This window comes from Malaya genurostris, chromosome 3, assembly GCF_030247185.1.
Source record: "Malaya genurostris strain Urasoe2022 chromosome 3, Malgen_1.1, whole genome shotgun sequence".
NCBI lineage: Eukaryota > Metazoa > Arthropoda > Insecta > Diptera > Culicidae > Malaya > Malaya genurostris.
Genome location: NC_080572.1, coordinates 87135103 through 87161733, shown reverse-complemented (window position 1 = coordinate 87161733; position 26631 = coordinate 87135103). Strand labels below are relative to the sequence as shown.

The window sequence follows — 26631 nt, the reverse complement described above, 5'->3', positions numbered from 1 at the left end:
TGGCCTTCCCAACTCATTAAGACGATTCGATGCACTCATGACGGCTTCAATCCATTGCGGGATATTCATTTCGTTCCTTGTGTCAAATTAGGATCCAAGATTCATCTACAGTGTTACTGATCCGGAATCATCGTGTGCGGCATCCTACGGTCGGATATTTTTTTCATTTGTAGAATGTCGCCCAAACTATGATGTGTCACTACTAATCCTTGTGGGATCAGCTAATTCGTTTATTTTGTCTTTCCGTTTTTTTTTTAAATTCGCATTGGATCGTCTACGGCTGCAATCTTTTTCGGTTGAGGAGTTTCCAGGAATCAATAGCTTCCGGTACTGTTTACCCCACCTAGTACGTATTTCATCTACTCCTTTGAGTTTGAGTAGTTCACAAGAAATATTTATCTTTTGAAGCAACCCAACCAGACCCCCAATTTCCGACTTCTGCGTAGGAATCGAAGTTCTGCTCAGCCAAAGCTTAGGTTTGTGGGAATCGGTTCAGCCATCTCCGAGAAAACTGAGTGACAATATTCAATGATTCTTTCAAACAGTTCAACTAAAGTTATGCATTGATAATTTTAGTCAATTTATATGAGCTTTGATGCACAGATCGCTGGGATTAACTATTTTTTTAACCTTCAGGTATCTAATGATAGGTGGTAAGCAGAGGCGGTACGAAAGTCTGTTATCAGCGATTTTGATAGTACACGGTACAGCGATTAAGAAAAATCATAGCCACTTTACTGGAAGTATGGCAGATTCTGGAAAGAATTTCAATGATTTTGATGTGATGTCGGCCTCATCGGAATCCATGCGCCGTGGTGTATTTGAAATTTATTCAGTAATACCGTGTTGGCGAAGTAACATCATCAATAAAAACAGCAAATAAAATTAACATATATGCTCGGAATGATAACAATTATAATTATAAGAAAAACATGTTCAATCACAACACATTCTATGCAGCTGATTAATTCATCCTATTTAGCTGAATTATATTTTGGGATCACCTCTAATTTTATAAAGCTCTAGTGTTCAAAAGTTTAAGCACCTCAGAAAAAGTCCTCATGTAAAATTTGAGCTAAATCGGACATGGGTAAGGGGTGCTGCCCAGCGGTTAAATTTTGAAAACTTTCGATCTTGAAAAATCACTATAGGAGAGTACATGAAATTTCCGGAATCGAAATTTTTTTTTGATGCCAAAAATCTTAAAATTGCATGAAACGTCGAGATTTAATGTTATCTAAAAAAAATGTTTTTTGAAAAAATCGACTTTCTGGGACTTTTGATATTTTTTCTTAGTCCCAGAAAGTCGCTTTTTCGAATAAATTTTTTCTCAAGATGACACTAAATCTCGACTTTTCATGCAATTCTAAGACTTTTGGCATCAAAATTTTTTTTTCGATTACGGAAATTTCATGTAACCCTATGGTGATTTTTCAAGATCTATGAATATTCCAGTAAATGGACTAAGAAATTTTTTTTAGATTAGCATCACTCTTCTCAAAGTCAAAAATCGTAATCAAAATGAGCCCAAATTAGTGTCAGAAATTATTTTATAAAAAGAAAAAAAATCATGAGACTATTTTGAAGAAATAGAAAGGCATTATCACACCACTAGGTGGATTAAGAAGGGTTTTTTTTTCAAATCAAAGGTCTCATGGCTTCACACAATTTTCCTGAATTTCATTTGGATCCATCTTCCGGTTCCGGAATTACAAGGAATTATGTGCAAATTCATGAAAAAATTTTTTTTTTTCGGAGATTTCTCAACCGATTTTCACAAACTAAGGAGAAAATAGAAGGTCTTGAAATTCTTTAAAAAGTCTCCCAAAAAATTGATCCAGATCCGACTTCCGGTGTTGCAGTGCGATTAGTGAACACTTTAAATATCATGAGTATTTTATCACAAGCGATGGCGAAACGAGGTGCATATTTTCACAAAACTTACTGCTAAATTCATCTAGTTGGCAGATCTTGTTAGTTAGTGAATATATAAAACTACTTTGAGATTAAAGGCTTTAAAAACGGTACTCACTTGGATTTCTCAACAACGGTTAAACCGATTTTCACAAATCATAACTCAAATTAAAGCTCTCATTGTCTTTAGAGATACTGAGTAATTTCATCCAGATCCGACTTCCGGTTCCGATATTATAGGGCGATAAGTGTCAAAACATTCAAATCGTCATTTATTTTTGTTTCAATTATAGAGGCTTTAACCTTAAGGTCATTCACCTCTTCGGGTCAGCATTCGAACCCTATGTGCTGGGTTGGTGATCGAACCCAGGTTGGCTGCGTGAAAGGCGTCTACTAACCCATTACGCTTTATCCATCCCTCACAAATCATCATTCCAAATAACGATGCAAAACTGGTACGCGTCGGTACTTGCGGCTTTGCTCCGTTCGCAGCGTGCTCTGTTCAATTTCGTATAGCGTACACGGATGCCACATTTAAATCTATATTTAACAGATGAAAAATATGTAAATTTGTAAATCTTTGTTTTAATCAATTTGTACCTACTTGTTAGTAACATGAACATTTTCAATTTCATGAGTATTTTTTCACAAGCGATGGGGAAACGAGGTGCATATTTTTATAAAACTTACTGCTAAATTCATCTAGTTGGCAGATCTTGTTAGTTAGTGAATGTATAAAGGTTTCAAAAACGGCACTCACTTGGATTTCTCAGCAACGGTTAAACAACGATTGTCATAATTCAAATGAAAGCTCATAATCAAATCATAATTCAAATGAAAGCTCTCATTGTCTTTAAAGATACTGAGTAATTTCATCCAGATCCGACTTCCGGTTCCGAAATTATAGGACGATAGGTGTCAAAACATTCAAATCGTCATTTATTTTTGTTTTAACCTTAAGGTCATTCGCCTCTTCGGGTCAGGAAAGCATTCGAACCCTATGTGCGGGTTTGGCGATCGAACCCTGGTGGGCTGCGTGACAACGAATTACGCTATATCCGTCCCCCACAAATCGTCATTCCAAATAACGATGCAAAACTGGTACGCGTCGGTACTTGCGGCTTTGCTCCGTTCGCAGCGAGCTTTGTTCAATTTCGTATAGCGTGCACGGTTGCCACATTTAAATCTATATTTTACAGATGTAGAATATGTAAATTTGTAAATCTATTTTAAATCAATTTGTACTTACTTGTTAGTATTTTCACAAAATCATGATAAGGATGCTTTTCTAGTACACTTATTGCCTTTCTCATATGATAAGTTTATGCAATAACTTGAAAAATTGACTAGTGAAAATTGTCCTGGAAGACTAGGTGTGTATGTATGTGTGTGAGTATGTATGTATGTATGTGTGAAGCCACCATCAGTTCAAGGCATTACCAGTGTATGCGGGTAGACTTACAGTAGATCCGAATTTGATTATCAGATAGCTTTCATATAACTGCTGTTAAGAAGGCCAAAATGGGGTTTGGGGACCCGGCAGCAAGAACATCCGGCCATATAATAAAGAATTTCGCTGTACCAACTTAATCCCGCCTGATGGTTTGTTTGTTAGAAGGGCGCGTCTTACTTATTTCAGACCTTCAGGGAGAAACACAAAGCTTCCCCCACGTGACTCAGGTTGGCAATCCACTCCATCATCCAGTCATTCACTTGTAAGATACCCTGTTGCACTCCCTACCCCTACCCCGTTGTCGATATAATTTAATTTAATATAACATGATATAATATAATATAACTACAAAGAACAGACATCGTAGCTAGTACAACTTTTTTAAAAAGCTGTGTAGATCATACAAGTGAAAACCCGTTAAAAATCACCTTTGCACACGACTTTGCACGTATGAATGTCTGTTGGATATCTGTTCTCTGTGATATAACATAATATAAAGTAATGTAATGTAATATAGCACAATGTAATATAACACTACACAATATATATATATATATATATATATATATATATATATATATATATATATATATATATATATATATATATATATATATATATATATATATATATATATATATATATATATATATATATATATATATATATATATATATATATATATTAATATTATAAGTATATTAATATAATATCATACAATATAATATAATACTATATAATATGATATAATGCACAGAAAATATTATATGAAATAATATGCTATGATACAATGTATAACAGTTTATGTCGCAGTGTAAGTTATGCTCTTCTTTCGTTGCAGTACTGCAGGAAATATAATATTTCTTTTTTAATAATAAAAATAATAATAATAATAATCGTAATAATAATAATAATACAAACAATAATAACAATTATAATACAATGTAATATAATTCAATTCAATATATAACAAATAATGCAACAAACAACAGAACCACATGTTGCAATATACTGTGATAAATATTGCACTTTAGGATGGGCTTCAAACTTCAAGCCATTTCGCACCCTCTCAAGCCATTTCGCTACTAACGCAGTCGACGCCGTTCTATTCACCAAATGCCATCATAGGCGCTCGGGGAGGCATGAGATAGGAACTTGTGAGGACTTAGTTATCTCACCATTTGACGATCTGTATGTATGTGTGTGAGTATGTGTCAAATAATGTCACTCATAAAATAAAAAATCTCATAGTCCCACACTGCCCATACTTGCATATCTGTCCCATATGGGAAATCGGCATGCCGAGAAATATATGATCAAAATTTCATTTCCGAATTTTTTGATTTATGGTGCTACCTAATGCTAAATCATGGTATTACGACCTGAAATATTTGTAGTACACCTTTGCTATTCCAATATTGCAATAAATGAAATTATTGAAATTTGCGGGTACTTTGCATATGAGATTTTCACATTTTACTGAACAAAACCTCAACTTTTATTGCAATTACTGAGAGTATATTGAGGATAGATTATATTCCAAAAGCTAACTCAAAATTGGCGAAAATCGATATGGGACTGATATGCGAGTATGGGCAGCATAGGTTGAATTTTATAATGCTTTCATAGGGTAAAGTGTGTTTAAAATTGCACACCGTTATTTAGAGCGACGATGCAAAAGAGGGTAAAATTCTTCTAGATTTGACTCAAGACTGATTTAATTTGTGGGCTATACTGGTTCCAAGTTCTCGGTTCCAGAAGTTTTTTACAGAATCTTCTAGTGATATTTTTGAAAATATAAATAATCTCATGGTCTCGTTTTGAGACCATAGAGACCATAAAAGAGAATTCGATGCGTGAACTAAAGGCCATACCTTCGGCGGCCTATAAAACTTGTATGGAAAATTGGATCAAGCGTTGGCATGCATGTATTGCCGCAGGAGGAGAGTACTTTGAAGGCGATAATAAAGAAATTTATTAAAAATTGAAATTTTGCGTTTTACCTTATTTTTGTATATATAAAAAATAGGTATAGAATTCGCTCAAACTTTAGAAAAAGTTTCCGATGCCCGGAGGGCCGAATGTCATATACCAATCGATTCAGCTCGACGAACTGAACAAATGTCCGTGTGTGTGTCTTGTCAACTAAGAGATCGAGATCTCAGAGATGACTGGACCGATTTTGATCAAACTAGTCGCAAATGAAAGGTCTCCCCGTACCCAAAACGCTATTAAATGGTTTTGAGATAGGATGTTTACTTTTTGAGTTATACGAAGTTTTATGTCAATATTTTTAGTTTTTTGACAGTATCTGTCACACTTGACCTTGAAAACAGAATATGTTTCTATACTTAGATTCCACACGGTAATAGCTATTCAACAAGCCATAGATTGTTAAAATCCGTCCATTTTCAACGGAGATATCGACATTTTTGTAGAGGCGACTTTTCCCCCTATTCCAGCAGTAGGAGTTTTGAGCGCTGTATGACAAAGCAATGCTTGGGAGCAACGTGAAACACGATTTTTTATACTGTTACATACAATTATTTCTAAGAACCAAAAAGACTGTGTACAGCATCCTTTTTTATGACAATTTGCCCCGGACCGATTTTAGCACGGTTCGTTTTTGGCAACATAATCTTTCGAATATGGCATATGTAAACCAGATGATATCAGCATTTTCGAGTTGATTCCATAATTATATTGATTTAAACTGCTTACAGTAATAAATGCTGGAAAAACATAACTTCCATCAGCAAATGCGTGCGTGACAAAAAATTTCACTCAATTTTCTCGGAGATGGCTAAACCGTTTTCTACAAACTCAGATTCATATGAAAAGTAGTATACTACCAAACAAGGTTCCTGAATTACGTTTGGATCCGAGTTCTGATTGCGGAACCACAGGATGATATGTGAAACGAAATTAAAATAATGAAATTCATGTTACTCGTAGATGGCTGAACCGATCTAAGGTTGAAATGAAATCTAAGAATCATCTATGATTCAAATGAGAGGTCTTAAAACCCTATAAAACATCTTACTTTTTAGTCAGATCCGACTTCTGGTTTAGGAGATACAGAGTGATTAGTATAAAAATGTCCATTTCACATAAATTAATCAGGTTTATCGGGTTTGCAGATTTGGATAGTCGATTACCAAATATATTTATTTCAGTTTGAGCGGTATTCGTTGTTGGATGTACCCCCAAATTTTAATTCGCACGACAATTTCTCAAAGATGTCAACACACTCCTCAGGTGAATTTAACTGATTTCGGCTACACAGATTTTAGAATTCCCGTTCCAGTATCGAATCGTTTCAGCCCAAATCGAACTTCAAAAACGAAAATTCAAATTACAGGACTTAAGGTCCCATACAAAATTGGTGAATTTTATCCGATTCTGGAATTACAGATGATGAGTTTTCAAAATTCATACCGATATAGAAAATGTAAATTGTTTGGCGTAATAATTTATGGCCATTCGAATCATTTTTGGGTTATGCTAGTTCCTGAATACCAGCTCTGGAAGTACCATAAATAATGACGAAAAACTCTAAAGTGGAACTTACTTCGACATCTCATGGAATGTTCAATCGATTGTCACACGTTAAGATTGAAATTCGATACGATTTGCAGTTTCGACATTACAGGATAATAAGTGATAAAAATCTCAATTTGCCGTTTAAAACGACGATAATTAAAATAATGTCATGAGAACTAAAACACCTAAGAATATCCATGCAAAAAACACATACGGATTGATGAAAAAAAGGTATCATCTCACTGCTAGGTGGATTAATCACGTTTTTTAATAGAATTCCGGTTCTTTTTTTATCATAAGGTACTACTGAGAAGAAAAGTTTCATCTGACAACTTTTTAAAGCATTAACCCCACGCGAAACAAAACAGTACTTAAGGAAATCTCCGGATTACGAAGGAATCAACAGCAATCCTGCAGCGGGCGACTTCGTATCCAATTGCCAATTTTATGATCGATAAAAATGTCATCTTTCTTGGCTATACACACACAGAGCTGCCGTTATTGCATGTCGCAACCGTAACCACTAGAGTGACGCAACACGCATCATTCAACTTTGCACAGATGTTTTCACCTGAAGTTTCGGATTGGCTTCATTTTCTACACCCACGTAAACCCTCCGGATCAGACTGAGTGGTTTGTGGTGTCATCTTCCAGGGCGCGAACATACGCAGAGGAAAACGAAGTTCCAGCCGACCCAAATGACCAATCAACCGACTAGCCACTTGATGACAGAAGACACCCAAAATAGAAGCCTGTCTTCAACGCAATCTGTCAATCTTCATCATTCAGCTATCATCGAAGTGTCCGTTGGGCCGTTTGGTGATAAGAGCCGGTGATTCACCACTGGCGGACTCGAGAGTTTCGGTACAGTCTAGACAGCTTGAAAGGGTTCGGATCGTTCGGGCGAGATCCACACCCGCGAACAAAGAAAGATTTCCTTTGTTGTCACATTCGCGCTCGAAAGTGGAGGCGTTATTGATTTGGCGCCTTGTCCAATCCTGTGCACGAATGCACAACCATAACGGAGTCTTGCTTTTACACGGTTCGAAACCAAAACTTTGCGCCTTTCAATGAATTGATGGTATGCCTTTCAATAGCAAAAGGAACCGGCAACGGCGATTCTCTTCACTGGGATCGATTGTTTACCGATCTTTGTCGAGCATTCGTCTTTGTCTTATGATTTTTTACCAGCTACAGGTTACTTGATTCGAAAACGGGATTTTTGTGAATTATTTCATCGAATAAAACAGAGCGTCATTTTTTTTTAAACCAAATCCGTCCGATTCCGGATGAGTAGCTTTCAACGATTTGGTGTAGCCGCACTCGATCCGAATTGCACCCAGGATATGTATGTATACTTCATAAAAATATCCCACTCTCGATTCTTTTATAAAGGTCACTCATTCAGACCGGGTCTGGTTGATGGTCTGACTTTGGATGGCCGAGAAAGTAAATACACATTTAACTCTTGGTAATTTTACAAAGTCTTTCAGTGAAACAACCACGCATCGCTTCTTGTTTTGGGTTGTTGATTTATGCAGTTTTACTGCTGAGTTGTATGAGAATAACGACCGCGAACTGCGCGACAGTCAGAGGGTGGAAAGTCCCACGGGGTCGTTTGATTGGAATGCCAAAAAAGGCGACACACACAATTCTTGGCCTTTATTTTTGTTTCGATTGGATTCAAATCTCGACTCAAGTCATCTAGTTTGTAGCTAGCTAATGGAACCGAACCCGGGGTCGTTGCTTTCACGGTTGGGTCGTTAAACAATTAATGGGCGTTTAGCATTTTCGACTTTGGTCAAACTTTTGCGAACAAGCAGGAGCTCGGTCGAGCTGATATTGAAACCGGGTTGTATTGTCGCTGGCTGCCGCGTGGTCCACAGCTGGTAGGTTTTCATGTACCAGCCCTTAATTGAGGATTCGATTATTTAATTTTTTCTTTAGTGTAAAATCTTTGCTCTACAAATTTTTTTAAATCTGTTTTAAAATTGCCGGCATTTGATCAATTTTTAGTACATTTTTATCATGGTAAAATGCACCATAAAGACTCGATAACTGGGAAGAAGCAAGAGCTCTTTTCGAAGTCTATGTTTGTCTCTGAATGGGGAAGGAGGGTTTCGTTCTGAATCGACGCAATTTCAATGTGTATTTTAACAGTTCTAATTCTAATCCTAATCAATCCAATTGCTGCAACATAATTTATCACTTCGGCTAAGAATGCGCGATGAACGCAGGCCTGCGTTCAGAAAACATAAGCAATCATTGATTTTTTTCTCGATAACCTGTCCGGTAAAGACATCTAAAAAATGCTTGAAAACAAATGAATTACTTTCTGGCGTAATGGCCCTCTAACTGTAGACGAATTTCGCGCCAACTCGAACAAATTTTGGCTGCACTCTCTCAGAAAAAAAATTTACTTAAAAAATTCGACATCGACCAAAAGTAGTTCGTATGTCCATGAATTAGTATAACGAATAAATTGAAATAGTTTTGAACCCAACTTTGAAGATTTTTTGCTATCATCATCTCCTATGACGGTTTGAATTTTAAAAACTCACCACACTGTAAAGACTGTCCCAGAAAGTATGGACGCACTTTGATTTCGCTGTAAATAATTCACAAGTGTTAGATATTCAAATTTTATTCGATGTACTGATAATATTAGACTACAACAACAGAATATTATTCTCAACATTTGCTACTTAGCCATTGTAGACTAGCTGACGCACCTTCTTGCGAACGTTCCTCATTAAATTCCGTACAGACTTCTTGGCGACAAGTTTTGACACTTTTTTCCAATCTTTTTCGAACTGTTGAATGGTTTCGGCTACCAAAATTCCTCAATTGGTCGAAGTTGTCGGCAATCTGGTGGATTCATGTCTTTTGGGACGAAAGTGACATTTTTGGTAGTATACCATTCTACCGTTGATTTCGAGTAGTGACAAGAAGCAAGATCTGGCCAGAAGACAACAGGATCCTTGTGGTTTCGAATCATGGGTAGAAGTCGTTTTTGTAAACATTCCTTGATGTATATTTCGCTGTTCATTGAAGCAGTGGTGATGAAGGGTTTCGAAATCTTACCGCAGCTACAAATTGCTTGCCAGACCATAGCTTTCTTAAAAAATTTTTCGACTTCAATCGATGTCTCGAACTGGTTTACCACTTGCCCTTCTCGCAATATTGTGGTCCCGGCAAGGATTTGTAGTCTAGTTTCACGTAGGTTTCGTCGTCCATGATTATGCAGTTCAAATTTCCAGCAAGAATCGTATTGTACAGCTTTCGAATCCTCAGCCTGATCGATGCTTCTTGTTTCGGACTACGTTTTGGTTGTTTCTGCTTCTTCTAGGTTCGAAGATTCAAACGTTATTTAGCACGAAGAACATTTGACTTCGAAGTGCCCACTTTTTTGGCCACATCCCGAACTTAAACTTCCTTCTTTTTCTCGAACGTCTTCAGTATACGTTTATCCAGCTGAGGGTTAGCAAGACCATTTTTTCTACCCATTTTCGGTTTATCCTCAAAGGTGTTATCCTCACCGAACTTCCTGATTGCATTTCGCACGGCTTTTTCACTTACTCCTTCCAATTTTGCTATCTTTATCAGTGACAGTCCGCGTTCTGTGCACCATTTGTACACAATTTTCCGACGTTGTTCTGCTGAAAGTCCACGCATTTCAAAATAAACTAATGAAAACGAATAAACAACTGCACAAGTGGTTAGCGAAGTGTTTAAACAACAGGACGCAGCCATAAAAATTGACAGAATCTGAACCATTGCGAAATGGCAGCGGTTTTTGGTTGCGTCCATACTTTCTAGGACAGTTCTTAATTTCGAAATTGGAAGTCGGAATCGGATAAAACTCACCAATTTTATGTGGGACCATAAGTTTATTTTAATTTTTATATTTTTGCCTTTCTCATATAGAGAAAGGTTATGCAATCACTGTGAAAACCGACTTTTGAACCGAAGCCCGGAGGACCGAGTGTCATATACAATTCGACTCAGTTCGTCGAGTACGCAAAATGTCTCTCTCTCTCTCTCTCTCTCTCTCTCTCTGTTTGTGTGTATGTTACGTTTTTTTGCACTAACTTTTCGAAGATGGCTGAACCGATTTTCACAAACTTAGATTCAAATGAAAGGTCTTATGGTCCCATATAAAATTCCTAAATAATATTTTGGATCCGACTTACGGTTCCGGAGTTATGTGGTCAAATGAAAATATGTGTTCTAACTTTTCTCATAGATGGCGCGACCGATTTTCACAAACTTAGGTTCAAATGAAAGGGGCTGTGATCCCACACGTAATTCCTGAATTTCACCCGGATCCGATTTCCGGATCCAGAAATATGGCAGCATTCTTTTCTTCAAACATTCTTCCTCGTACACCTTGGCGTTAATTGTGCCCTTCGTGAAGAAAATCGACGACCTCAAACCACAGGTACAAATTGCTTGCCAGACCAACACCTTCTGCCCAAACTTGTCCATCGCCACCGTGGTGTCAGCGTCGTCCAAGTCCTGGTACACCGATTTCGTATAATATTGCGGTCCGGGCAGCGCTCGAGAGTCTTCTTTGACGTAGGTTTCATCGTCGATCAGGATGCAACCGTGTTTATTCTGTAGAATCCGGTTATACAGTTTTCGCGCTCTTGTTTTGGCCTGAACTTGCTGTACCAGGGACTTTTTCGGCACCTTCTGTTTCTTGTACGTTTTCAGGGAGTTCCGAACTTTGATCCGTTGAATCATCCCGATGCTGGTGTTGAACTGCTTGGCCAAATCCCGCGTCGACGCCGATGGGTTTTTCCTGATGTACTCAACCACTTTTAAGAAAGAATTTTCTTTCGCGTTTCCGGATCAATTCGACTCATCATTGAAACGATAAACCGTACCGAAACCAATCGATTGCGCAGCTGTTATTGACATGTAAACAAAAATGTCAAGGCAAAACACGCTGCAAAAAATTAAGCCATTTCAGAGTAATAACTGTTTGAATGTTGCTAACTACTTATCGATACACTCCTTATGTGTCGGTTTTGCACGATACGCTTTGTGCAATGATTCGTTTAATTCATGTGTTTGGAATTTGATGCGCCTTATTTTAGCACTAAATTTCACCTCGATGCTCGTTCATACCAAACATTTTAGAAAACTTAACTTTTAAGTTATTTGTGGTTATGTACTACTAGTGAAACTTTTATCATAAATTTCTGATCATATGGAGAAAAAATTATGTTGCTGCTTTGAAAACAACCTGAGATACTCTCGATTAAGTCAAGATGTCTGTCTAGATCAATTGTGGAAAAACAAAGTATGCAAAGTGGTTTTTTGTGACAAAGTCAACATGTCCAAAAAGTTTGATTTTGAATGTATATTTTTAGTTTAAGACATAATGCCTGAACTTATAACGAGTGGAAGACCATGATAACATCAATACCCCTGAGGCTATATCTTTCAATGTAACGAACGTTACGCTTCAATTTAGCTTCGTGATCCGGGAATTTTTGTATCGTGGTGTCTAATCATAATATGAAAATAGACTTTTTTCTAAAACTCATGACTTTTTTTTCCATAAATACGTTTATTTCTTAAGGCAATTTACATAAGTTTATCTTCGCCGTAGCATCACTTTTACATAGAATTCTTATCCTAATATAATACTAATATAGTCACAACGATTGGAGTTTAATAAAACATATTCCTCTTATTTTTTAAATATCGTATTAGGTATTTCGTTATTTATTGTTAAATGTACTCAAGAACGTTTTTTGAACCAAACGATTAACTTCTATAAATTACAAAATAAGCTGATTTTTTTAAACATTTTGTTGTTGATTTCGTAACCTATTTTGAGTTTGTTTTTATCAGCACATCATTTTTATTAAAATTTTGCTATTGGATGAACTAATGGACGCAGTAAGAGTCAGAACTAACCCTCAAAAGGGTCAATTATTAAATTGAAACTTCAATAGTCTTTATGAAATGATAAAGAAGTTTCATGTATGTAAGGTCACGACAAGCAAGAATGTCTCGAACTGGAACATTGGATAGTCTACCTTGGGTACGCAAGGAATTTAATAGTTGAGATCTGACATCACGATATTCCACGCATGTCCAAACGACATGATCAATATCGCGATAGCCTTCGCCACAAGCACAATGATTAGTTTCGGAAAGTCCAATTCGAAGAAGGTGTGCATCTAACGTGTAGTGATTGGACATGAGTCGGAAAACTCATGACTTATTGAGCTGATTTTAAAAATCGGAATTCCGCCATTGTATTCAACGCATATGACATAGCTCACTCTAACTAATAGTTTTCCTAAATGAGATACATGGTGTAGCTGAGATGTTACTTCACTGTTTTTAATTTTTAATACACTGTAAATCAAAACAAAGCATTAATTTATTGAAATAGTTATATACCTGGAAAAATTAATTTATTCTAATTTAGTTTTAAATCGATGATGGTTTTCATTCGAATTTTTGATTCATCTTGCATAGTGCTATTGATTTATATGTGGTGTAAATTTCATTACATTTTTCGTTGTAAAATTTCCAATCAACGAATAAAAATCATGTAAACTTAGTCATCTGTGTGTGCATACTTGATTCACTGATCCGTTTATAATTTCTCATTTTCTCCAATCTAAAATGAAAACCGCAAAAAAATCGCCACACTGCACAACAATCCTTCCAGGAATCACTGTCTGCCATTGGAGCTGCGATCGAGACTCAACGGATTGGTGGCTCCAATCCATGCGCAACATTTGTTTGCTAACCTTGAAACACATCCGATGTGCTTTGCGCAATACTTCATTGCCGAGGGCGACAAAATCCCTGGAACTTACCAGTTCATCTTTCCAGTCGCCTTACGTCAGTCTGACGCATTTTTTTAATGTTTTTTTTTGTTGCAACATATGCAACAGACCAACAGACAAGACAAATGCCTGGATGATGCATCAACAAAGCAAATCTGTTTTGAAACTGTAATGTGCTGGTAAGCACCGCAATTGTATCTTTGTCGACCAATTCGATTCAAACCAACCAGTGACGTCACTTTATTAAGTCTTGTCGTATCCTGGTAAAGGTTGATTACCTGTACCACCATCTCGCTCGCCTACACTAGTCTCCACACTGTCAACCAATTCTATTTTCCAAACCGTTCCCTTCCGAGCCGTTTGGATAACAGAACAGCACTGGTCACGTGCATTGAAGTGTTTGTGAGATCGGCTGCGGTGCTGGAAGTGACTTGTTTTGTTTTTTACCGTGTCGCTTTATCGGCTCATTCGGGTTTCTCTTTACGGTGTAGCCTGCTGGCTGGCATCTTGCACCGTCATCACATCAGTCAGCTGCATTCGGAGCAACCGCAGCAGGTTTCTTGGCTCAGGCCAGGCCCGGTCCGGCCACATCAATACCAAGAAACCGGTTCGAGCTCGGACGTGTGAGAGTGTGAGTGGGTGTGAGTGCACCGCAGGGAAGAAACTGCGCGAGTCGACTTAGCGTACGGGTCGAGTCACACAACTTCTTCAGTACTGGTTTGAGTTTTATGCCGAACGGATCATTTCGCTTTCAGTTCCCCCTTTTCGACGTTGTACCTGCACACTGTGTGAAGAAGTGTGTTAAGTAAGCAAGTAAGCAGATACCAAGCAAAGTGAGCATAATGGAGATAAAGAAGAAAAGAGCGTGCGATAGTTTATAACTGAATAAGTGAATTTCGAGTGTCGCCGAATACAATAAAATCGTGTGTGACACCTCCGGGTAGAACGACAAAAGAGCTGAGGATAAATAACAGTAGCCTGTGACTGTGTGCTCGTAGAGTCTCGGGACTGCCATTCAGGCAGCAATCGTGTGTGGAATATTATTTGCTGAAATAATATAATTCGAGACAATGGGAACTCGAGTGGGAACAATCAATTTGTACTTTCCCGGAAATTTGCATTCCAAAAGGCAGCATAAACTCAGAAACATTCGAAAGCTGTCGACAAGTGATCGAACCAATCTTCGCAATGGAACGCATACGCATTACGACGAAACATCATCCTTTCATGCTCTTGTATGAAGTGCTGAAAGAAAAGCACCTCTGTTTTTCTTGGCATCGACAATTGAAAAATTGATTTTTAATTCACATTAATTGAACCTTTTCTTCTCCGGCATCTCACCGGGGCCCATTATTGGGCGACCAATAAAATTCTTCACGCAAAGGGGATAAATCACCATTACACAATTATGGTAGTGCAATTTTAATTCAGACGACCATCCAACCAGTTAACAGCCCCCATTGATTACGATTTACGGGCGTAAGCTGCTGACGTCACGGTTCGTGTATACGTGCGACGGTTTCATGCATTTGGCGAATCATTCCATGCAATAAATCCGTGTTTCTTGGTACTCTTGGTGTCTCCGGTATGACACGGTAAGGTGACGTAACGAACCGACCGTGCTTCCTGATGGACGGTTGCATCTGGGGCCCAGGGCATAACCGAATCATCACCTACCTGCAGAGTGCATGGAATTGGCTTTTGGGGGGGAAGTAGGAGAGTCAATTGATTTTCGGTGATCGACGTGAGAAAAGTACCGTGCTAGTGTTCAATCATCCAATCGGGTCGTGATTTGGTTATTTGATTGAACGGGCTGAGGCAGCTACTAATCTTGAGAATTTCGATCAGGAGAAATTGAGTTTGGTTTCGATTGAAAAAGGAGGCAAGCGGGCGTCGTTAAGGGACTATGTTTAGTGAGGAAATGTGATGGACGATTGAAGCTAGTAACATTGTAAACACGATACGGTGCGAGTTGTGTGATTCGTTCAGCTCATTGAAAGTGAAATTAAACTCGTAATCTGATAGCACGATAGTTTAGGGTTCAACGTTTAAACGAAGTTGAATTGGATGGATTTGTCAGGAACTTATCTGTTGTTTGTTTGTTGAATCACAATTGTCCAAACCTAGCAAAGCCTTGGTATTACATTCCTGTAGTGAAATTTGACCTTCTGTTTCAACAGTCTTCGCAGCCGATTCAGAGTGTACAGAACCATTGCGTGGCTGGTGCTACGATCCGACTGACACTACGAATCCTTCCACGTCGGGACTCGAACATACGACAACTGGTTTGTTAGACCAGTGCCCTACGCATTGATCCGCCAACCAAAAACCAAACCTGCCCATTCTAATTCGAGTACAATAAATATTGTATGTGGCTTTCCTGTAGTAAAATAGTGAAACGAATTTACAATTTTATCATTCACAGAACAGACAGTAAAACGTTAGATAAATTTGCCAGGACTGTTAAGCATTTTCAGTAGTGGAGATAACTTAAAACCAAAAGAAAATATCTAAAGAATACTACTGTTCTCAAAGTAATGCAAGAACGACAAAAATAAAGTTCTATGAGATGGGAGTTTCAAATTCGGTTTCTGTTATTTTCATTAACTGCGCATAATCCCTTTCACTTTCATTGCAAAGCTATTAAAGTAATACTTATGTTGACCTGAAGAGTAACGGTAACTTCCTGTAGTTGATGTTCAATTTCATCTACTTTAGAGCTATTTTACGAATGCTGAAAAACGGGTACAAAATACATGTTTGTGACAGTGTTTCAGTGCTTTACATTTTAAAAACTGTCCCAGAAGTGTGGGAATTCCTGTGGAAATAATTCAAAAGTGTTGGATATTCAATGCGTTTGGGACTGTTTTGTTAATATGAGACTAGCACAACAGATTAGTATTCCAAAGCATATCCTATATAGCGATTGTGCCCTAGCTGTCGCACCTTCTTGTGAACGTTTTTTCATTCGATTCAGCTCAGACTGCTTGGTGATAAGTTTTAACACTTATTTCCAATTTCCTAAGATGTGTCTTCGTCAATGCCCACCATTCTTTAATTGGTCGTAAAGTAACGTTGTTTGTCAGAAATCAGTAGAACCCTTGCTACTTCGAATTATGGGTAGAAGTCGTTCGTTGTAAACATTCCGTGATGTATACTTCGTATTCGATGGAGTCGAGGCAGTTGTGATGAAGCGTTGCGTAATCTTACCGCAGCCACAAATAACGTGCCAGACCATAGTTTTTTTTTGTCGAATTATTCGACTAGAATCGATATCTCTGGTTGGTTCAATACTTGCCCTTCCTGAACCGTGCTATACTATAGCGCCGGCAAGAATTTATAATCGAATTTCACGTAGATTTCGTCGTCCATGATTATGCCACTTGAAATCCTCACAAGCATCGCATCGTACATCTTGCAAACTCTGAACATGATGGATGCTTCTTGTTTGGTCTGCGTTTTGATTGTTGCCGTTCCTTATAGGATGAAAAATTCAAGCATTTAGCATGAAAAACATTTGACTTCGAAGTGCCAAATCTTTTGGACGCATCCTACACTGAAACCTCCTTCTTCTTCTGCTTGAACACCTTCAAGAAGACCCGGAAATTTTTTCGGTCCATCCTCGGTTTATTCTCGAGGATGTTATCTTCAACAAAATTCCTTTTCGCTCTTCGCACGGCTTTCTCAATAATAATATTTTCCATTTCGCTATCTTTCTCAGTGACAGTTCGGATTCTGTGCACAATATCTTAACGTTGCTCCAACGAAGGCTCACGAACTTTTGAACAAACTGAAGGAAACAATAGGACGCAACCATAAAAACCATAACACATTCTCAATTATTGTGAAGTGGCAGCGGTTTTCATCTGACTCCATACTTCTTGGACAGTCTTCATCTCAGTTTAATGTTCTCTATTACGTTATTCTACAATTTGGTGTGATATTGTCGAAATCCACACAACCATATGCCAATGAACGGACATTCGGTCAAACGCTGCTCGTAAGTTTCAGCTCAGATTGTTTACCAACGATTATCTAGTCTCTTGCAAAGTTGCAATTAAATACGCAACCATATCATATTTCCGTAAATTTACCTTTGTCAGGGCTCAATGGGTTTTGTTTAGAGGGCAATTTGGACCATTCATTTTCTCGAGTATGAATTCGATTTAGTTGGCTCCAGGCATCCGTGTACCTTGTGAAATACTAAAATAATAATTGATGCAGTCGGTGTTGAACAGTCGTTCGCACCGCACGCGTATAGCTCTTGGCTCCTGAAATTTTTTTCTGGCTACCTAGAGTTTCATTGATTCAAGGCTTCAGTCTTTTTCAAGGCTACCTGAATCACTAACTAAGTGACTAAGTGATACAAAGAGTGATATTAGAGTGACTAAGTGATACAAAGAGTGATATTAGAGTGACTAAGAAATTAATCAGCCTTTTTTAAGGCTAGCTAGGAGTCTAATCGAAGACTAATTTAGCCTAGTTAATTTAATTTAAAATTTCATTAATTTCAAAAATGCCTGCGTCCAACCGGAAAGGCAACAAGCCTAAGGCTAAAAATAATTCAATACGGAATAAATCACAATCCGTTATTCAACATTTTTCTAATAACATTCACGATCTTATAGAATCTGAATGTAAAAATAAAAGACAACGAACGGATTTCCCTTCCGTTGATCCTATGCCGTCTAACAATATTTACGAGATTCTTCCTGAATCCGATTGTAGCGACATAGAAGAAAATTCTTCAAAAATTCCCAAAATGGACGCTTGTCGTTCTGGGAAGAAACATCAATCTATGCCACCAGTGACGGTGATGATTTCCGACTTCAAAGCATTCCGTACTGAGCTTTCTACTTTTCTCCCGGAAGTAAGAGTCTCATTTCAAATCGGACGAAGAGGAGAATGTCGAGTCTTGGTGGATGGATTGGAAGATTACGAACGTCTTATTCGATATTTGTCCGAAAAACTTCATAAATTTTATTCATATGATATAAAATCAGACAGACCCTTCAAGGCTGTCTTGAAAGGATTATCAAATGATCAAAGTATTGATGAAATTAAAAATGAAATAAAAGAATTGCTTGGTTTTGCCCCTTCCCAAGTAATACCTATGAAAAAAAAGAGCGAATGGTACTTCTAAACCACGCTCTGGAATTTCCCATGAACTTTACCTAATACACTTCAATCGAAGTGATGTAAACAATTTGAAAACTTTAGAAAAAGTACGTTTCATTTCCCACATTAAAATTCATTGGGAACATTATAAACGGCATAATCGTATTGCAAACTTAACGCAATGTCGTCGTTGCCAAGGCTTCGGCCATGGAACCAAAAATTGTCATATGGATATACGGTGTTTGAATTGTGGTAAATCGCATTCGAAAGACGTTTGTCCAATGAATGAAACCACTGATAAATTTTCATGTTCAAATTGCAATGGAAATCATAAATCCAATTATTTGAAATGTCCTGTCAGGGAGAAAATTTTAAACGCTCGTTCGCTTAGACAACAAGTCAAATCAACGACCTTAAATTTACAGAACATACCTGAAAATTCTTCTAAGGCACCTGCCAATTCGTCTTCTAACGAAAACAATTTATTGACAGGTAGATCGACCTCGTCATCATCTTCTTCTAATGTCAGTTATGCTGGTATATTAGGTAGAAATCTATCTCCTATTTCTTCTAATGTAAATAATCAAAACACAGGACCGCCTTGCAGTTCTTCTTCTAACGAAAACAATTTATTAATAGGTAGACCGGCCAAATCATCTTCTTCTAATGGCAGTCTACCTACAAATATTCCTTCAATGCCATTCGCTTCTTTAAATGAAGTCGATTTAGGCGATATAACTGAAAATAAAATGATCTACCTACAAGATCAACTTTTTCAAATGATCATCCAAATGAATTCGACTTCATCACTTTTTGAAGCATTTCAAATCGGATGGAAATTTGCAAATAATATTATAATGAATTTAAAATTTAACAGTGATGTTAAATAATTATTTGAATATTTTAAATTGGAATGCTCGATCTTTGAAATCGAGTGAAGATGAATTTTATAATTTTCTCAAAGTTCACAAAATTCATATTGCCATTGTGACAGAAACTTTTCTTAAACCAAATGTAAAATTGAAAAGTAATCCACATTATGTGGTTCATCGATTTGACAGGTTTACTGGAATTGGTGGTGGAGTTGCCATTTTTGTCCAACGGCAAATTAAACATCGAATTTTACCTTCTTTCAATACTAAAGTTATTGAAAGCTTGGGAATCGAAGTTGAAACCATTCATGGAATTTATTTCATCGCTGGAGCATATTTGCCATTCCAATGCACCGGCGAACAATTAAATTTCTTTAAAGGCGATTTGCAAAAACTTACAAGATATCGATCGAAATTTTTCGTAATAGGGGACTTAAATGCTAAGCATGTCCAGTGGAATTGTAGGCAAAATAACAGTAATGGTAAAATACTTCATAATCAACTCTCAGCTGGTTACTTTACAGTTCTTCATCCCAGTAATCCTACTTGTTTCTCTTCCGTGAAAAACCCGTCTACAATTGATCTGGTTCTAACAGATCAAAGTCACATTTGTAGTGAACCGATTACTCATGCTGATTTTGACTCAGATCATCTTCCTGTAACATTCAGACTTTCCAACGAAGCTATAATTAATCCAATTAGTTCTATTTTCAACTATCATAGAGCTAATTGGTTGGATTACAGATCTCACATTGAAAATCATGTGGATCACGAAACTATTTTAGAAAATTCTGCGGACATCGACACAGCAATTGATAATTTGAATCATTATATTATCGAAGCTAGAAATCTTTCAGTTCCCAAAGCTCAAACTAAATTAAATTCTCCTATCATCGATGACAATCTTCAACTGCTCATTCGGTTGAAGAATGTTCGTCGACGACAATATCAACGTTCTCGTGATCCTGCTATGAAAAACATAGTTAAGGATTTACAAAAAGAAATTAAACATAGATTTACTCTTTTGCGAAATGAAAATTTCGCTAAAGAAGTTGAACAAATTAAACCATATTCTAAACCTTTCTGGAAACTTTCTAAGGTTCTTAAGAAACCTCAGAAAGCAATTCCTGCTCTCAAGGAAGGCAATCAAATACTTCTTACAAATGGTGAAAAAGCTCAAAAGCTAGCTCAGCAGTTCGAGAGTGTCCACAATTTTAATTTAAACGTTGTGAGTCCTATTGAAAATGAAGTCTCACTGAAGTATGATCATATTTCAACCCAAGTGTTATCACACGATGACATTATTGAGACGAATTTTGATGAAATTAAATCAATTATTAGGAAACTCAAAAACATGAAGGCTCCTGGTAATGATGGAATTTTTAATATTCTTATTAAAAATCTTCCCGATGTTGCCTTGAGACTCCTGGTTAAAATTTTCAACAAGTGTTTTTCATTAGCTTACTTCCCAAAAAGATGGAAAAACGCTAAAGTAATTCCTATCCTAAAACCTGATAAAAACCCAGCAGAAACATCAAGTTATCGCCCAATTAGCTTACTTTCTTCTATCAGTAAACTTTTTGAAAAAATTATCTTGTTAAGAATGATGACTCATATAAATGAGAATTCAATTTTTTTACCAGAGCAGTTTGGATTTCGTCATGAACATTCAACTACTCATCAACTTGTCAGAGTAACGAACATGATAAAATCAAATAAATCTTCTGGGTTATCCACTGGAGTTGCTCTTCTAGACATAGAAAAAGCATTCGACAGTGTTTGGCACAAAGGTTTAATAGCAAAAATGTCTGATTTCCAGTTTCCTATTTATTTGATCAAAATGATTCAAAATTATTTAACTGATCGTACTCTTCAGGTTAGCTATCAGAATTGTAAATCTGAATTGCTACCCGTACGAGCCGGTGTTCCGCAGGGTTCGAGTGTAGCTCCAATCTTGTATAATATTTTCACTTCTGATCTTCCAAATCTACCCGTTGGTTGTCAGAAATCGCTATTCTGTGACGACACAAGTCTGTTAGCCACAGGTAGAAATCTAAGAGTGATCTGCAGTCGCCTACAAAGAAGTTTAAATATTTTCAGTGATTATCTGTCAAAATGGAAAATTAAACCAAATGCAGTAAAAACGCAATTAATTATCTTTCCTCACAAGCCAAGAGCTTCTTTTCTTAAACCAAACAACAGTCACATTCTCAAATTGAATGGCTTGGAATTGACATGGTCTGATCAAGCTAAATACTTAGGTTTAACGTATGACAAAAAACTCACTTTCAAGGATCACATTGAAGGAATCCAGGCAAAGTGTAATAAATATATTAAATGTTTATATCCTCTTATAAACAGAAATTCTAAGCTCTGTCTAAAAAACAAATTGTTAATTTATAAACAAATTTTCAGACCAGCCATGCTTTATGCGGTACCAATTTGGTCAAGCTGTTGTTCCACCAGGAAGAAAACGCTTCAAAGGATTCATAATAAAATTCTGAAAATGATTCTGAAGCGTCCTCCCTGGTTTAGTACAAATGAGTTACACAGACTCACAAATATAGAACCATTAGATGTAATGTCACATAATATTATAAGCAAATTCCGACAAAAATCGATGCAATCTTCAATTGAATCGATTCGCTCTCTGTATTAGTTAGTAAGTTAGTATATAAGTTCCTTTTCCCCATTACACAATACAAGTAGGTTTAGAATTTTCCCTACACAAAAATCTCAGAATTGCGGAAGCAAATGATGTCTTCATGGTAATAACCAAATCATATATATATAACAGGGCTGAAAAGTCACCACTTGTGGCTGAACACCCAATTTAAATCTTAATAATTTAATTTTAACTCATATTCCAATAAATAGTTATTTAAAAAAAAAAAAAAAAAAAATAATTGATGCAGTTGCTTCCTGATCATAAGTATAATCTGTCATCGCGGCGGTTGCTGCAAAATGCATTTGCAAGCATTCCACACTCACAAACTGATTACCAAAGCATATCAACTTATCGTCGTCGTCAAACTATAATTAAATTTTTCAATCTTTCGTTATACAATAACACAATTTTGCGCAAAGCAAACTGTCATAAACTTACGGGTCGTAGGCTCGACAGATGCGGCTCGTTTGTACGTTGTCGTTGTTGTTATCATCGAATGCAATTATTTTGCCAGAATTGAATGTACATAACACCACTGGTTTCAATTAGTTGAAGTAAATGCACGTGCTTTAGATCAATGTGATCTAAACACGTGTTTTAGATTTCAGTTTCAATTTCAGCTATCGATTATCGCAAATGAGTCCGTTTAAAGTCACCATTGATGGTATTTCATCGTACTAGCAACCGTTGCCTTTTGCTTGTTTTTGTTTTTTTCATTCATAATGTTCATAATACTTTGTTCTTTGTTCCTGTCGTCCTGGTCGTAAGCGATTTATTTCGTCGACTGAATCGAACGAGGTCGAGTGTCGCGAGCTGTAGTTGAATCACTTTACAATCCACTTCGATGTTCACTCGTCACATTTTCGTCAAATGACTCGATGAATAAGCGAGCGATTGTCAAGAGAAATACGTTGCCTTTTCATGAAAATGTTTTATGCACGTGTTTTTCGCGCAGTTTCAAATTGATATTTCTTCGCGTTTCGCCTTCGGCTCATCAGTGCTTGAAGCAGTTCAAACTGAACTGTCATCTCGTGCCTAGCAGTTCAATTTAAACCGCTAAGCAGACGCAAAGTTTGCACTATTTATGCAACCCTCAAATAATATTGCACAAGTGCTATATTATTTCTGACGTCTCAGGCGTAAACGAGTGACGGCTTTAAATTTAGCGGTTTAAATTGAACTGCTAGGCACGAGATGGCAGTTCAGCTTAAACTGCTTTAAGCACTGACGAGTCGAAAGCATAACGCGAAGAAATAGAAACAAAATATGTGCTTTTTGCACAAACCAACAAAACCCCTAAATGTTCAAATTGATGTTTAGGCGGATTCTTAAATATCCGCATAAACGAAAAAAAACTGTTGATCAAAATGATTATTCTTCAGAAGGAATTTATTCGAAGACGTCAACGAAGACAATAATCTTTTATTATTTAGACAAAAATTCTGTCCACAGAAAACCACAGGGCAGGGATCGCGAGCCTTTTGACTCGAAAGAGTAAAAACTAACAGTTTCAAAAACTTTGAAAGAATTGTATTGATTTATAAAATTAAATTAGCACCTGCAGCCTGAGATCCATAAAACCGCATGTGGCTGGTGAGTCGCAAGTTGTCGACCCCTGTCATAGAACATAAAACCAGAAATACGCCTAAAGATATACCTATCAATGTAATGTGCGTTTTGCTTACATTTCTGTCATATTTGTTAAAATAATTCATAATATCTGGACTGCTATTCAAGGTGTATTTTCGTAATGAAATCATGGCTCACGTTGCTTAGAAATCATGACTAATTTTGCTCATCTGTTGAATCGGAATTCTACCCGCAGTCACAGCAAATTTTCAAGAACTGTGTATCAGTCATCCGGTAAATTGTACATATGCGATTGATGGTGAATAGAGGATGTATAGTAGCAAGTCATCAGACTTCACATTTGGATGAGACTTTGCGAACGTTTTCAGTATGGCCATTAAATTTTCGTTCGTATGGGAAGACCAATTGGACTCAAGACTATTTCTAAAAACAGGCGGATGTATCTTTTCATGGACTTTCCATTTCCATTATTCTATCATTATAGTTTGGAATCTTTGAATTGCACACAAATGGTGTCGAAAACGAAGGAGATCGATTTAATAGAAAAAAAAAAAAACTACAGCGATCAGCCCCATGGAGTTGTTCGAGCCATTGATGTGGAACAAGGCAACCAAAATTTCTAATGATCGACCTTTTCAATTAATCGTCAGAATCCGCAAATACACGAGAGTCTGCTTAGATTGATCTTAATTAGGAACCAACACCGGACACACGAACCCAGAATATAGACTCTATTTGTCTTGATTTGTATTTGTTTTGTAGCCGACGAAATTACATCAATATTCCAAATATATGTTTATACATGCTTGCGGACGGATATCGATATTTAAGCTTCTCTTCGTCAAGTTTGTGTTAAAGTTTTGTATGCAAGCAGTTATTTTTATAGCGTTTTATATACCATTACTACCATTCTGCGATTTCGGTTGAAGCGATAAACTTTTTTTCATTATCAATTGAGTTCATCTTATATAAATTAGAAATTGATCTTATGCACTCAAAATTTACCCTGGGGTAGTTGTCAATTTCTCAGGCGAAACGACATAACATAGAATTTCATCACATCTTGCATGACACAAGATCAGAGCATACCAATTAAATCCTCAAATCGTTTTATGGCACTTTTTGTCTTGATGTCTAGCAACAACCTACCTCTGGCATGCTACACGTAGGACTGAAACGTTAGCTATAATTTCGCTTATATTTATAGACTCGCGTGCTTCCAACAGCTTCGCTTTTGCATCGATTGACCAATCAGAGCGATGCTTTTCCTTTGATATATCGCTTACTCCTTCAAACCCGTCGACTATGGCAGGGAAATCCGGTATGCCGGAGATTTTTTACAGACAAATAGGACACTGCTAGCTATTAATCAACATTTCAATGATATACAATTAAAAATACATGGCTATGAACATTCAAATCAATACGTAGAAATATTTCCAATCAAATGGTGACATAATATTGATAATTGATACAAAATTGACTGAGCTGTAATTGTTCAAACCCCAACCACATTTCTACGTGTATTTTTCTCGAGTTTCTAATTTGCACCCCTATATAGAAAACAAAAATGTGTTCCACATTAAAATACACTGAATTCTTTTTCAAAATTGCAAATTTTTTTTTTGAAAAAAATTACGAATTAACATTTATTTACGTTTAGTTACAACTGAACCAATTAATAAATATTCGCAAAGTTTTTAGATGTTTATGAAAAATATTCATTTGAGAATAGAATATGATGAGCAAATTTATAATTTTAGATCTGTAAAATAATATTGTAGAATTATCTGGAACTTGAAGTTTTACCATTACCTCACGGAAAGACCGAAATCAGCATTTTGGCGAAAAAAATAGTTGATTTTCTGATTTTAGTTAGTTATTTTTTGAGACAACTAAAACAATCTTACTTTTGCTAATTTAGATTTTTTAACTCTAATTCCCTTGATAATAATAAATTATTTGTTGAAATGGCTATTTTTTTAGTTGAATTCATCAATTGTCATTTCTTAGCTAAGGCACACTTCATATCCATTCAACTAATTTTTTAGTTGAATTAGAGAAATAAAACGTTGTTTTCAACCAGCATAAATGGTTGAATTGGTTTCTGCCATTTGCAGCTATATGGCGCTCTGTCACCGAAATAACGCTAACACCGTAATGACTACTGGCCACTAGATGGCACACTATTACCGAAAAAAATTTCAGTCGCGGTTGTCTTTTCTATATTGGCAGGTATAAATACGATGTTGTATTGGAGAAAAAGACATGAACGAAACGTAAACTTCTTCTTGAACATTTTTCTTCTGAATCGCTGTTTTTTTCATTCGACTTCGCGAAATCGACTCTTTCACTGAAAACTTTGAGCACTCGGAAAACAAAAAAAACGAATACAAGTAGTACATCGGACGGCGTGACCCGGAAGGTTGGACGATACAAAAAACATCATTTGACATGTACAATTAGAGTACAACATTCGAAACTCAATTCACTGTTCCGCGTAAAAACATTATTACCCACAATCGCTTCAAATGCGCGCATATTCTGAATAAATACATTTTCCACTAAGAGTTTACGTCATTTTTACATATCGGTTTAGAAATTTATATATGGATATATCGTAACACATGCGTAAAACATCTAAACAATTTGCAA

The 26631-nt window shown here is 36.7% G+C and overlaps 1 protein-coding gene across 40 annotated transcripts in view; it reads left to right on the top strand.

The window, feature by feature from the left end:
- LOC131437101 (dystonin) overlaps positions 1-26631 on the top strand; it is a 531610-nt gene that overhangs the window by 192840 nt on the left and 312139 nt on the right. For 28 of the 40 annotated variants that reach the window (XR_009230701.1, XM_058606230.1, XM_058606227.1 and 25 more), the window contains exon 1: positions 14436-14561. The exons of 3 other annotated variants lie outside the window; for them this stretch is intronic. The gene's annotated coding sequence lies outside the window, so the exon portion shown is untranslated. Of the gene's footprint in view, positions 1-14435; positions 14562-26631 lie in introns of those variants that run through there. 9 more of the 40 variants (XM_058606252.1, XM_058606240.1, XM_058606248.1 and 6 more) reach the window with 2 other exon arrangements.